This window comes from Tetrao urogallus, assembly GCF_951394365.1.
Source record: "Tetrao urogallus genome assembly, chromosome: 7".
Classification (NCBI taxonomy): Eukaryota; Metazoa; Chordata; class Aves; order Galliformes; family Phasianidae; genus Tetrao; species Tetrao urogallus.
The window spans coordinates 19,428,154-19,442,552 of NC_136820.1; positions in this window are offsets into that span (position 1 = coordinate 19,428,154).

Below are 14,399 nucleotides of genomic sequence, written 5' to 3' on the forward strand. Positions count from 1 at the left end.
ACAGCTGTGGTGGAATCAGACTGCAAAGAACGCCTTCTAATACGGGGACAGAACCAACTGGTTTATATAACATTAATTCAAGCAGCACAACTAATGATAATGATATGCTACAGTATTATTATGTCAGGAATGTATGAAATCAAGAGAGAACATTTCATTTTAAACTTTGCTGATTTTTCACATTTGCTTAGTGTTTTCTCTAATGATTTCTTGCACTGTTTTTATGCCACCTCAGATAAAATGCCATCATACATGATATTTGCACCATTAGGCACAAAGTAAGCATTAGTTATGATTAGAGGCAATGCTGTGAAGCATTAAAAAATGTAACGGAAGTGGTTTTCTAGCATACTCACAGAGTCTGAAGCTTGAGTGTCATTTGCTTTCCCTGTGCCAGCTGGGTGATGTTCTGCATTTCAACAAAGCTGGCTACCATTTCCAAACAGATCCATACAAGCTTCACATCGTTCATATTTGCATGAGAGGTCCAGTAAAAAGTGCATTCATACACACACGTATGCAGCAGAAATCCAATGAGCCCATCTAGGGGGAATTAAGTGAAACAAACACAATAATTACAATTAATCATCTCTGAACATGACCATAATGACATTCTTTTCAAGGAAAGGAAACCATTTTCTGTCATAAACTGTATCTTGTCAAACAACATCTCTCCTCTAGTACTTGGGTTTTATGAAGGCTCTTTGTGGAGCATAACAGTGATTTTGACTAACTGCATAGATAAGGGGTGGATAATGTAATTAGATTGAATTAATAAAACTCATGCTTTTGCGCTCTTCTCATGTCAGTATGGGAATTTTTCCCAGCTATTTCCTGATGCTGGAATCTAATGGAGTACAGTTCCACAGGATTAATCCTCTACAATTATTCTGTTCATCCTCTGGATTGTAAAGAAGAAAGAACAAGATTAATTTTGAGCTGTGTGAACGGTTCTTTCAGTATTTGGCTAGGTCATTTAGAGTGCAGTAAGAAAAAAACATGGAAGAAGCTAAGACCAGCTGAATCAAGTCTCTTGTTGTACATGTAGCCAGACTTTTTCGTGTTCTTATCCCATGTAAATTATTATAATTTTTTCTTCAGGTATGTGTTTTCTCAATGTACTTGCACAGAAAAGCTAATGTAAGGTCTGGAGTCTAACTATCAGTGAGGTCAGTGTTTGTGATACCATGGTGACTCTTTTTGAGCTAATAGAGACATAAAAAGCATTTGGATGATTAATTGAAGTGGATTACACTGCCAACACCACCCTGAATGGTATGTATGAGTCCACCATTGTACAAGAGCATTAACCCAACAGCACTCAAAGGCTGAAGAAAAAATACTGTTTGTGTAAGAAACATTAAGGTCCCAGATATTCACATTCCCTGCACAAGAGATGTTTATTCCTTAACATGAAGGGTTAAACACCAAGCTTAGAATGAAGATAAAATAATCTTCAGATTAAAATGATTGGTAGTCCTCAAACTGAAGGTGATTTTGTAAGGTAGTACTGGAATCTCAAATTAGATCTGTATAAAGTAAGTACTCTTATGCCAAAATCTTCTTATGGAATGGCTGAGGTTGGCAGGGACTTCTGGATCCATCCAACCCCAGCTCCAGCAGAGACACACAGAGTAGGGTGCCCAGGCCCACGTACAGGTGGCTTTTGGAGATCTCCAAGCAGGAGACCCCACAGCTTTTGTGCAGCCTGTGTCATGCTCTGTCGCCTGCACAGTGAAAAAAAGCATTTCCTGAATTTCAGCCACAACCTCAGATTCCTTTTTGTTTCTTTGATTCCTCTGAATAACAGTAAGTGTAGAGCTCACATGAGCTCATAGAAGCTGTGTATCTCAGTGCTTCTGAGATAAGGAAGCATGGAGACTGAGCTTTCCTATTTCCATACCAGCATCAAATACCCTTTTATTTTCATAATTGGCTTTTTAATAACATAGCTGCTTCACGACACCTGGAAAAGTATCCTGTAAGTTATCAGCACAATATAGACCATACCAAAAGACCAGTATGGTACACGAAGCTCCTTCTGCTTTGAGTTTCTCCTCTCAAAAAATTAAATTAAATTAATATCTTAAAAAAAAAAATTTAAATTATTTTTTGCTTTATATCCCTTGAGGAACAGGGAAATTTACTTGGTTGAAAACAGGGCCTAGAAGAATGAGGAAAAGTGTTGTCACAGGCAACGAACATACAGTCTGGAGTAGCTAGCTGCTTTCAGTAGGCTGCTGCTATGTCGCTCAAGAAAGAATCCAACCCCCAAGTTCTTGATGACATTCAGAGGTTGGTCTCCTTCTATTTGTGTTGCTATGAAGCTGGAAATTAGATGATTTTGTCATGGTTTTCAAGCAGATCTTTTAATCAGTCACTAATCAACAGCAAAATAAATCAATAGAAGTTGGAACACTTGCCAACTGTTTTCAGACTCAGAGGTCGTAACAGCATAATAATGTCAATTTTAAACTTCAAATGCAGTTCCAAAGAATGTAAGTCATCAGAACAGGTTACATATGGAGGAAACAGGTTGTTATCAACAATTACATCAGCTAACATCTCAGGTAGGTCCTATGAATGCATGCTGTTACATACCAAACGCTGTCATTCTGCTCTTTCAGAGGAAAGAGAGATGTCTGAAAAAGAGTTGCTGCAAATCGGTTTAATCTATTTGGGACTGAAAACATGAATCTGTCTTGCTCTTAACTGTATTTAACTGCTCTTAACCTTTTAACCATACATTTTCTATCCAGGCTTTGTGTGCTCTTTTTTCGGCTCCTCTATCATCAATGCCTGTTTTTAAATGTCACTAATTCTAGCATTTTTTGACCCTGGAAGTCTAGTCAGAAAGAAAGTGTGAAATAAGCAGAGATTAAGGCCTTTGTACACTTAACATATCAGCCTAAGACTTTTCTCACTCCCATGACATATTCAATGATGTCAATCCATATACTGTTAATGGCATTTGATGCTGTGTCACGCTTTTGTCCTTCAGTCTGGTATACATTGGTTCCAACCAGGAAATGTCAGAATGACCATGTTGGCTATGAATCAGGCAGATCACTGAGAGTAAAGGAACGCTGGATTATCTTCAGGTCGCTGGAAGCATCAGCCTTTATAAAATGTCCTTTGTGTTGTTCGTCTGCCAATCTGCCGGCAACCTAAGAGAAAGCTGGCTTTGAAGGCACCACCCACTGCCTTACCAGGTTAAAAATGACCCATAAGCATCAAATCTGAAATGGCTACTCTGGATTTCAGTGCAGATTAGGGATTAGGCAGTGGGGTGCTATTTTGCATCTGAAGAGTCTGACAGCAGTACAAAGCAAGAAACAGAGAGCTTGGTGTTTGCCACTTGGGTTTGAAGCACAGATGTAACATATAAGGGGAAAACACAGGCAGTTGCTAGGAGCATGCGTTCAGGGAAATCATGTGATGAAATTGTTTTTCTGTGGAGACGTTCTTATGTGCTATTTTATTTTAAACACTGATATTTGAATTACTTCTAAAGCCTCTTAATTTATCTGGTTACTCTGTGCTTATCAGAATTCATTACAAGATATTTCATTTTGACCCTGGAAATGTCTTTTGTTTTTTGTTTTTTGTTTTTTTTAAGAGAAGAGATAAAGACATACCAGCTCTCAGTTTCCTAAACATGGAATTATTGTCAGATAAGTGATGGCCAAAATCACCCCCTATCTAAGATTCTGGAATGAGAAGATGTTCTTCAAGCTTTAAGAAAGCCACAGCATCCAGTGGCAACTAAGGTTGTTTGGGTTGTTGGGTGTTTTTTTTTTGACAAAAGTTGTCATATGCAGAAGGAACAGCTGTTCCATATATCTTTCAAATCTACAAAACATTTGCATTGAATAGCAAATGAACCTCTTAGAAATAACTTCAGAAAAGCCTGAATTCCTCCCTTTCAGGATACACAATCTAATCAGCACCCAGGGAGAGGAGAAATGGATTAGAAATAGCAAGCTCTGTTTATTTTTGTCTGGGAACTATGGAATGCACATTTATGGCTTTGAGAGTTCAGGAGTTAAGTGTATGGTTTATAACTCAGCATTATTGAATATGTACTCCCCAAATAACTTACATCACCAAAAGCACCATTTATATAGAAACTGATCCAGGACAGAAATTCAAAACTAAGTGCATCTGTGTTTCTAGGAGCTGAGACATTTCACTTTCAAACTTTCAGGTACAGAGCAACTGTTTCTGCTTCCGTTCTGAATCATGTTTTCTTGTTCAGATTTAGGTACTCCTATTACCCTTCAGTAAAAATTTTGTGAGTGACTTTGTGAGATTCCTGCCATCTTAAGCAGAAGTCTCAGAAATGCACTGTAAAACTAAAAGCCCACTTTACACTTTAAACACACCTGACTGGTATCCAAGCCAGAATACACAGCTCATTTTCAAAGTTGCCCTCATATAAACCTTTATTTAAGTAAACTACTAGTAATGTGACTGCATTGACAAGCATGGCTCAACTAGCACCAGGCTCCTCTATCATCAGTGCCTGTTTTTAAATGTCACTAATTCTAGCATTTTTTGACCCTGGAAGTCTATTCAGAAAAGTGTGAAATAAGCAGAGATTAAGGCCTTTGTACACTTAATATATCAGCATGAGAGTTTTTCAAAGAAATTGAAGGTACTGCAGAGTTTTCTCTTCCCTGATAAGAAGGGAGAGAGGAAATGCATCTAATTGCTTGGAGAACCTAGTAATTTTGGTAGTGAATTTTAAATAACAACCTGCATTGACACCACCATGTTGACATGGGCAGCGGACGAGACTGGAGGCTGTCTGCACAGCTGTGGCACATCAGTAGCTCTAGGGATCCCACTTTGTGGACGTACTCAAGTACACTCTCTCTGGCCGTGGAGATCTGATGCTCTGTGCATGGTTCCATATCTGTTTCTAGTCCAGCTCAAGGCAAATGGCAGAGCTTTTGCAACATCCCCACTGCCTACCATTAGTGCCAGAGCTTAGGCTGGCCATTGCTCCACCAGGGTGGGCAAAAGAGTAACACCGAGGCCACCAAGAAGCTCTGTCACAAGGGCTGCAAGCGTTGCTCCTCCAGGTTCCACTTTCTTCTTCTCCTTTTTTGCCAGCAGGGGAAGGGCCCTATCCTTGTGTTTCCAGATCAGTTCAGTTCCTGTTTGACAAGCTACCTGCGCTCCTACACGTCAAATCACACACGGGCCATGTGGAAGGACTGTATCCCCAAGCACAAATAGAAAGAAGATTGCTCTTGAGTAGACTTCTGGTGCGGGAAAATTAGTGCATTGTACTCATCACACAGAGGATTAAGACAAGTTTAAATGCAAACTTCTGCAACTAGGACCAATGTCATCTATATCTATCAAAGAGATCACCTTAAACTGACTTACTGTTATTATTATATGTTATTATTATATATCTGATGACTCCTTCCAATAGCAATGCTCCTCTTCCCACACAGCTTTCCAGCAGAAAGCATATTATTTTTATACATCTCGTGTGAAAAATAGTAGCTTTTATTTTGCTTTCAGAAAATTAGCCAGGGCTAAAATCAGGCTTAAAATGGAAATTATCCCACAAATTGGATTAGATATACATTTTACTGGCAAACTCTTGAATGCTCCTTTTATATGTTTAAAAAATTCTCTGAAGATAACATTCAGTCCAAGGGTGGCTGGAACAAATGATGGGAAAAGTCTGATCAGATGTTGCTGGCCCTACGATCACCATGAAACATGAGCTGTCTTTATCACTGCAGAGAGCATTCTGGGGAGTCTAACAATTGGACATGGATGCCATTCATCCATGCACATGGAGCCAGCACCAGGCCAATGTACCGTATGAATTCCACATAATCCCTCTTCTGTAAGCTTCGAGGGTATATAGGCTTTGTCCAGACCATAGAAAGTCAAGAATTTTACCCATGGGAAGTAAAATAAAAACAATTCAAGACAAACTGTGAGGAAAATGTCACTGATAAAGGATTGAAGGAGCATGTTTGGAGAATGCCCCCTAATTCATTGAGCACTGGGGAGTTGAAATGTCAGTACGGGAAAGAGCCGGACCACTTAACAAATGTTGGGTCAGAGCCTTCTAACAGTTATTTCTATGAGGGATCATCAGCAGAAGTAATTCCATGAAACACATATATAAATATTTGCAAAAAATGCCCCCAAACTCGTTTTCGATCATCAAAGGGAAGGACGTCCTCAGTACCATCTGAGGGCAGCAGACATTGTATAGGCAGTCTGTGTTGGTACTTTTTAGATTGTTCTATCTAAAAGGCATTTTAAACTGTGATGTTTCCTCAACAGTAGAGGAAGTAATAGAAGAGTAGGCAGAGTGTAGGTGAAGGTTCACATTCAGAGAAATCTTTCATATAATTTTGCTGCTAATTGCTTCCTTCTTCTTTAGAAACCAAATGATCCCATTGATCATTCGCAAGTGCTGAGGACAGCACAAGGGTGGTTAAATATATCAGTAAAAAAGCATTCTTAATGAGACAGAAAGCAGGGTAAATCTTGACCAGCAAATTTCCCTACTTTGTAATTTAAAGGAATATTGACTGTATCATTAACTTTACTGTTTTTCACCTTAAAATCTGAAAAATTAGTTAAAATCATATGATTGTAGGGAGCTGAGAGTTGCTGTCATTTGTTTATTTAAGTGCTCCTTAATGTAACAGTTAAAATTTCAATCAGGAGAAGGATGATCTAGAGTTGGTTTTGGGATTTTTTTGCTGTTTCACAATATCATGCTGTGAAAGTTTAGTGAGATCATTACACATTCACAATTTTAAAAGTGTTCGTAATGACAAAGACAGATTTAGTCCAAAGTGTTCATGCATATATTTTAATTCATGTTTTGTCAAGCTGCTTTAAACAGCCAACCCTTGTTGTAAGAATATGCTAATATGTAATTAAACTGCACTCACGTCATGCCATATGGTACATTTGAAACATAAAACACTATGTTCTATTATTTGGGGAGGGTCGTTTGAAAAGGAAAGGAAAAAGAAAAAGAGGGAACCCAGGGGAAAAGATAGTTTATCTGTCCTCCCACACTTTATAAGCCAGCTTTAGCATTAAGCACTGTTATTCTGGATGAGATTTGACAGTTCTTGGGTTAATGGATCTTAATCTTTTATTAAAGAGAATAGCGTGTGCTGAGATGCAACAAAGACTTTTCAGTGATTGCCTTTTTGTTTTCTTTAAGTTAGACATAATTGAGTTTTAAAGAAAATACTTCTCTTTACCACGAAGCTATGAGCAGGTAAGCATGTATATATGGGGGAAGTAAGCTTTGGAGCCAGCGGGAGTTTTGCCAATAACTTCTGTGAGAGCAAACGCTGGTTCTCTGCCATTTTCCAATCTGATATTAACATGCAAGTCAGGATGAGTGAGAGTGAGAGATAAAGAGTGAAATGCTGGATTCAGAAAGAGAGTTTGGCAGTTAGTTAGGTGCTTAATTACATAGTGGCATGCAGACAGTGTTTAAGCAGGAGTGCAGACGCAGGCAAAAATGATTAATCTCTTGTTTTAATTATACTTGATCGTTTGATTGTGTGGTCATTATTGGAAATGACCTGCTATTTCATTTGGGAACTTTGAAGTACTCTGTGAAGAGCTGTTGTAGTCTAAGGCGTTAGCTTCTTATTGGTAGATGTTTGTATTTTTATGTGTTTGACAGGTCACAAGTGAATGAGTGATGGGCTCAACCTAACCTTTGCCAGATGATCACCTACATTAAAAAAAGCCTGCATAATTCATTAAAATCATTCAAATACCTATCTCAGTAGAGCATTCATTGTCTATGTTTCTCTTTAACAATAACAGTCAATGATGCTACCATCAGACAGCTATTCAAAAAACATACGTGAAATTTGTCAGACAGTGTTTTCAGCATAGCTCCCAGAGCAAAAGGCCACAGGTCCTCAGAGTTATTTTAGTATCTAGCCCTCCACCTCGATGCTTCTCAGGATTTGGATGTAGCTGCCTTCAAAATCTAACCCAGTTTGAAGCTGGTAGGTACTAACAGAGAGGCAAAAAACTCATCAATATTGTGCTCAGTGATGTGGTGAAAAAATAGCACTTCTTGAAGTGAATACTTTAAGCCAAGACTGTGGCAAGAAGCCTAAGCTGCTATAGAGAGACTTCTAGTTTTCAGAGCTGGCAGGCAGTAGCCTTTCAACACAGGGTTATTGCACTCAGAAATATGATTCTGACTGCATGGGAAGAAATACTCTGAGTTAAACTCTGCTGCAGCATGAAAGGGTTGAAGGTTTCTTTCTCATGATGCAACCTCTCATGAAATCCAACCTGAAAAACAAAATAAAAATACTCTCTCCTCCTTCATTGACAAGAAAACAACCATCTTGTTAGCAAGCCAAGACTGTCGTATGTTTTACCTGAGCTCTGCAAAGTACTTGCTTATCTTAAAGCACCTATCAAAACTCATTCCTGTTCTGCAAAGCAAGAAAACAGGGTGTGTATCTGAAAACATTTAAAGCTGTCATGTCACTTGATAAACCAGCGTTAGTGAGAACCATGCAAAATTGTTGTTGGCACAAGTCTGCCTTAGGACATTTTGGAACGTGGGATCCACCAGTGGCCAGCAAGTAATGACTGTCAAAGGGAGGCTTCACTGTTTGTTCATGGCTGCAGTTTTTCATATACATCCAGGTTAAACTCTTGACCCCATTGAAATCAGGAGTTTACTGGAATATGGCCAGGCCTTCACACATAGACTGTACAGATAACAGCCATCTTGTCTGATGGTGAGTTGAGGAAACTCATCTGGAAATCCCTGAGTCTAACTCAGAAATTCTGTCTGAACTAAATTATATCTACTTTAAGATGTTATCAAAATCTAATCTTGATGAAAAAGTTTAAAAAGAAGAATTTGTTGCATATCAAACTTATTTCAATGTCTAATTATTCTCGCTCTTAAAAATGAATCTTACTTCCCATTTTGCATGTGTTCAGCTTCCAAAAGTTAAGTATTGCCATATCTGACAGTCTGAAAAACACTATTCCATTAAAATATCTCTGCCTACTTATGGATCACATTCAAATCAGCACTTAATATTTTCTTTAATAAACGAAGGAGTCACGCTTCCAAAACTTTGAACAAATGAAAAACTTTATTAGCCAGCCACTGCAGAAAAGTATTAAAAAATGTTAAAACAATAGAAAAAAAGTGAATGCAAAATTGGATCAGATTTGAACACAACCATGCCAAAAGACTTGTATTTTAACATCTGTATTAATATAACTGCATTATATGTATAAATAGAAACCATTACATTCTACTCATAATAATATGACACAGTACTTCGGTAGTACTGAAAGAATTATAGCACAGTTTTCAAGGCAAGAAATGCAAGACAAAAGACTGCTGGCCCAAAGAAGTAAGTGATCTTGAAAGGAAGAAAGGAAGAAAGGAAGAAAGAAGATCTAAACAAGAATGAAGAGTCTGGTAGAAGAAAGAAGAATGTGTTCCTTGCACTGGAAGATGTCAGAATGCTTGTCCTAAATTGAGAAAGATAAAAGAAGTCTCAATAAGGTCACTTTCTGCTAATGGATATTAGAATAAGAGAAGTTGAGGAAAGAAGAGTGTGAAATGAAACATAACTGAAGATACTCACAGGGACTCTGTAAATGAGAGAGAGGAGTTTGAAGTGGAAATGGAAAATGGAAGGAAGACAGTGGCCAACAGAAGGAAGGAAATATTTCTCTGATGCATATTCTCAGAAGATGATGGTTTTCACTGAGATATTTTCTTAAAAGAACAAAGGAAAGTAAAAAGTAAAATATTAATGCACAGCTAGTAAGGCTAAAAACAAAATTAGCCAAGACAGGGCAGAAGAGAGTGGACACCAGGAAACTTTGGGATCTATTAGTAAGAAAGGAAGATGCTAGAGTACACAAGGCTTTTTAAGACACGGAATAGTCATAAAAAAGAGATGAGTTTGGACAAGAGACAGAGTTTGTAGATAGTTACAGCTAAAGCTTCAGGAATTGTACCAGCTCAAAAAAGCATGCCTACTTCCTCAGGGAAGTAGGAAAATGGGAAAATAAGGAGTAATCCAAGGAGACAACAAAAGCACGATAAAAGAAAATGAAGCAAAGGTGGGTGCTATTGAATTTAGTAAGTGGGAATGGAAAGGTTGACGAGAAAAAAAAAAAAAAAAGAAGAAACAAGAAACCTAAAAAATTCCCATTTTGTGGGAAATAAAGTTCTTGAATAAGATGGCTTCCTTGCAGAAAAGTGGATTACAATGCGATTTAGAGGAGATTTAGAAGATAGGAAATGTAGATAATTGGAATCCTAAGGGTAAAGCTATTTTTGTTGACCTTAATATTGTCAGCATTTTAGACAGATTAACTTTTGCCCAGATAAAAAAAATACAGTTATCCATTTTCTCTGTCATGTTCCTTACTGTTTCGCTGTCCAAAAATGAAGTCTGTTATGAAACGGGATCTCAGTGGAAGGACATGGCTACAATACATTAGTCCTCATTCTTCCAAAATTTCTAGCAAGTCTCAGCTCTGAAGAGGCAAGAATTGTAATGCTTACTTGTCTTTTAGCATCATAAAAGGGTTTGAAAGCTTCCAAAAATCTAATGAAAAGACATAAGCAGGAGAAAATTAATCTATTGAGGTATGAGTTGGCTTCATTACCCTAAAGATTACGTTACCAATCAATCTCATCTCTACATATTGTATGACCTATAAATATGGACCTACAGCCATTAAGACCTACGACAGGTGAAGAAGTTGGTGATGTTCTCTATGAATGCACAATGTTTACAAATGACTAGATAGATCTATAGCAAAGTACTTATTCAATTAGAACAATTTTAATGATTCGATCTGGCTGAAACTTGAAGTAATAAACCTTAGAAATGTTGTCAGGAGCACTGGAAATAAGTGCTCTCATGGTTCACTATTAACAAACTCCCAGACCGTTGTCCTGATTCACCTTTTAAGAAAGCTCTAGACACTTACCAAGTATGGAAAATGAGTTGACAAAGAGAAGTTCTTTCAGTGAATCTTTGCTGTAAGTGCTAATACAGATCTTTTCCCTGCCTTCTAACTATGAAGCACTATTAATTCACAACAGTGTTATATGCATGTAACAGTAATTTCCATTTATTGTTATCCAAAACAGATTTGGAAGGAGCAAATTAAGTAATCTTGAAATAAGTCTGATTGAAATGTGACAGAAGTGCAACAGATTTTGAAGTTTATTGCTCTACAATTAGTTTTCTGGATTAGCAGGATACATTTCTAGCACAGTATCATTTGGAAAGTTCAATCACCATTTCAGATTTTAATAAACTGACTGGATGGGAATAACTCCTGTTTTGGTCTTCCACTGCATGTGTGTATGTCACCTTGGTTTCAGCTTTGTACAGAAACATGTTGATGGGAACAAGTTGCTATTAGTAGGCTATGGGAAACTGAGGTTCAAACTCACCAAGCATGACTAGTAAAGCTGCCACTTACTGCTCCCAAAGTGTTACCTCCTCTCTGGACTTCAGAGAGAGTTCCAGAGATTCCTTCTGTCAGATCTTATTATTTCAGGGAAGAGGATCAGTTCTCAGTTACTTAAGCACTTCGGAAATATGTAAACTGTAAATCTGTTCTTAAACATTATCAACATGTCTTTGCAACACATTAAAAAACATCATTACAGAAAGGGTTGTCAAGCACTGGAATAGGCTCCCCAGGGAGTTGGTTGAGTCACCATCCCTGAATGTGTTTAAAAACCGTTTGGATGTGTTGCTCAGGGACATGATTTAGTGGAGGGCTGTTAGTGTCAGGGTAGTATGGTTAGGTTGCAGGTGGACTGCATGATCTTTAAGTCCTTCTTCAACCTGAGCTATTCTGTAAGTCTATGATTCTATGATTAATGTGCACTGTAAAGCCAAATCTGATCAAAAAACTGTGTATCTGTCTAGGGCCATTTAGTGAAATGTAGCAATGCAAACCATTCTACAAAGTACACTCTTTGGGATTGAGAGCTTTTAGGCCATCATAAAAGTCCAACCAATGCAGAATGTCCTCATCAAAGGGTTAATAAATGCTTTGTCTAATCTAGTTTTCATTTGATAGGACAATAACAGTCCTAGGGCTTCCCCTGAAAGATGTTTTCTTGTAATATCAATTCACTGCAAGCCACTTCTGTTTCTCATTCTGTTGCCCTATAAAACTTTCTGGGGGGCAGGGGGAAAATAATCAAAATGAATGAGTAAGATTTGCATCACATTTAATTAAAAATATTTTTGCCCTTGGAATGAGAAGGTATGGTGATAACTGGAGTCACCAGGGAGTCCTCCCTAAAAAGTGATGGAATCATATCATCTTATTTCATACAGATGCAAAACTGAACAAAACACACAATTAGGTCTTAAACAAAAATGTGGTGTAAACATCAAAAGCATGTAGCTGAAGCAACATATGAACACATGGCATCTTTGCTAAGTAATTTGCTCTTAATTGTCAGCACATTTAGTACTGGCATTTTTAGATACATTTTTGGTTCATTCTCTAACAAATGACTCTACACTAATTGTTTCTCCCAGCAATTTATTGCACAGCTGGGAGACCTAGTTGCAGAATTGCACACACACTATCTTGTATTGAATTCATTTCTTGAAAATGTTTAAAATTCCATGAGGTAGTCAAGAATTATTTTAATTGCAGTGTCTACAATGAAAGTGTGGAATTAATTAAATGTCTTGCAGGGCAGGTAAAGTACCACTTTCAAAACCTGTTGCTCAGCAGTGTTTCAACAATTGTAATAACATAAATCAAGATATCTTTTAATAATGGGGATAACTGTGACATTTCAGAGAGTCTCTTAAAAGCATATTTTTATTTAAAAGGTGAACATCTGCTAAGGTAGCAAACTCATCTGTATGCTAAAGAGTTATCTTTTTGAGAATCTTTCCATTATGAAATACCTGTCATGATTGTCTTATACAAATCTGTTAGATCTCACAAATCTTTCTATTATGTCTCTCCTAGGGGACACTTATCTTCCTCGGTGAGAGATAAATGTTCATAACTAAAAAAAAAAAAAAAAAAAAAAAAAAAAAAAAAGTTTTAATGTTAAGCAGACCAAAGTCTAAAGGCTTACTAAGGAATATTATCTGTAATGGTAAAAATAGAGATAGATCTTCAGAAAATGGGATGCTTCCTGTATGTTGGATTAGCTTTCAAGAAGCGCTGATGTCCCATTATAAGTTGAGAACAAATTGCCAAAAGTTCTTCTGTCTTAACTCATGCATCATACCTCTGTGGAGTCAAATCACATCAAGTGTGATCAGTCAAATCACCTCCTGACATCATGAATTGTTCAGTGAATTCTTTTTACTGTTTCAGAGGAAAACGATCTCATAGCTTTCCAACTTTGCATTGGAAGGAATAGCTTCAGACATCCAGAAAAAAAGTGTTTGTATAAAGCTGAAATATATGTTAAGTCTGTAATGGGTGAAATCCTGTCAAATACTTCAAGGCTTTGCTTTCTAAAGTTATTTTAAGAACCTTTTGTCATTGTTAAATTATATTTATAATTGAAAGTACTGCATGCTTTTAGTAGTCTATAAAATGTAATTACTAGGCATTACTGCAAAGACTTAACATCATCTGTATATCTTCGAATGCAGTATTCCAGTGAGCCCTTTGAAATACTGGCCTCATTTAGAGGACTCGTCTTACAAGCTGTAATTTTTCTGTAAGTGTTAAGGTAAGCTCAAGAAATTGACTGTAGTAGAATGAATTCACCTCCTTATGTTTGATCTTTGGCAGCTAAGAAGGTCTGTTCCTGTGAAATGCTTGGACTGGAAATCCCTTCTATTGTCAGCATAAGCCAAGGCCCTTCGTCAAACTGGTGTCAAACACAAGGTCACAGAAGTTGGAGTTGGAAAGATCTGCGTGTTTTCACAACAGGACTGAGATGATCTGGAAAAAAATGGGTGGCTGAGGAACCCATCTGTGATTTCATGGTCTGGTGGAAGGGAATGCCATGAAACATCTACAAAAAAGTTAAGTCCTATTTATGCACAGCTCCTTGGAGAAAAAAGGGGAAAAAAAGGGTTTTCTAGAAAATGCTGTGCATACATGTGCACTTAAATTCTGCTCAGTTTTCAAGATGGTGCATCATGTAAAGTCTAGATAAGCAAAGCCATAGCAAATCAACTCTTTGCACATGCAACTCCTGATTGTAGACAAATTCAGAGTTAAAATGTGTGAAATTTCTGTTCTTTGTTTTTATTACTTAATTCTGTATTCAGCTATATGGTGAAGTAAAACTTCAACAAATCTTGCTGTAATCAGTTATCTGCATTCTTCTAAGCTATTTACAGCTTCCTGAATATAGTGTT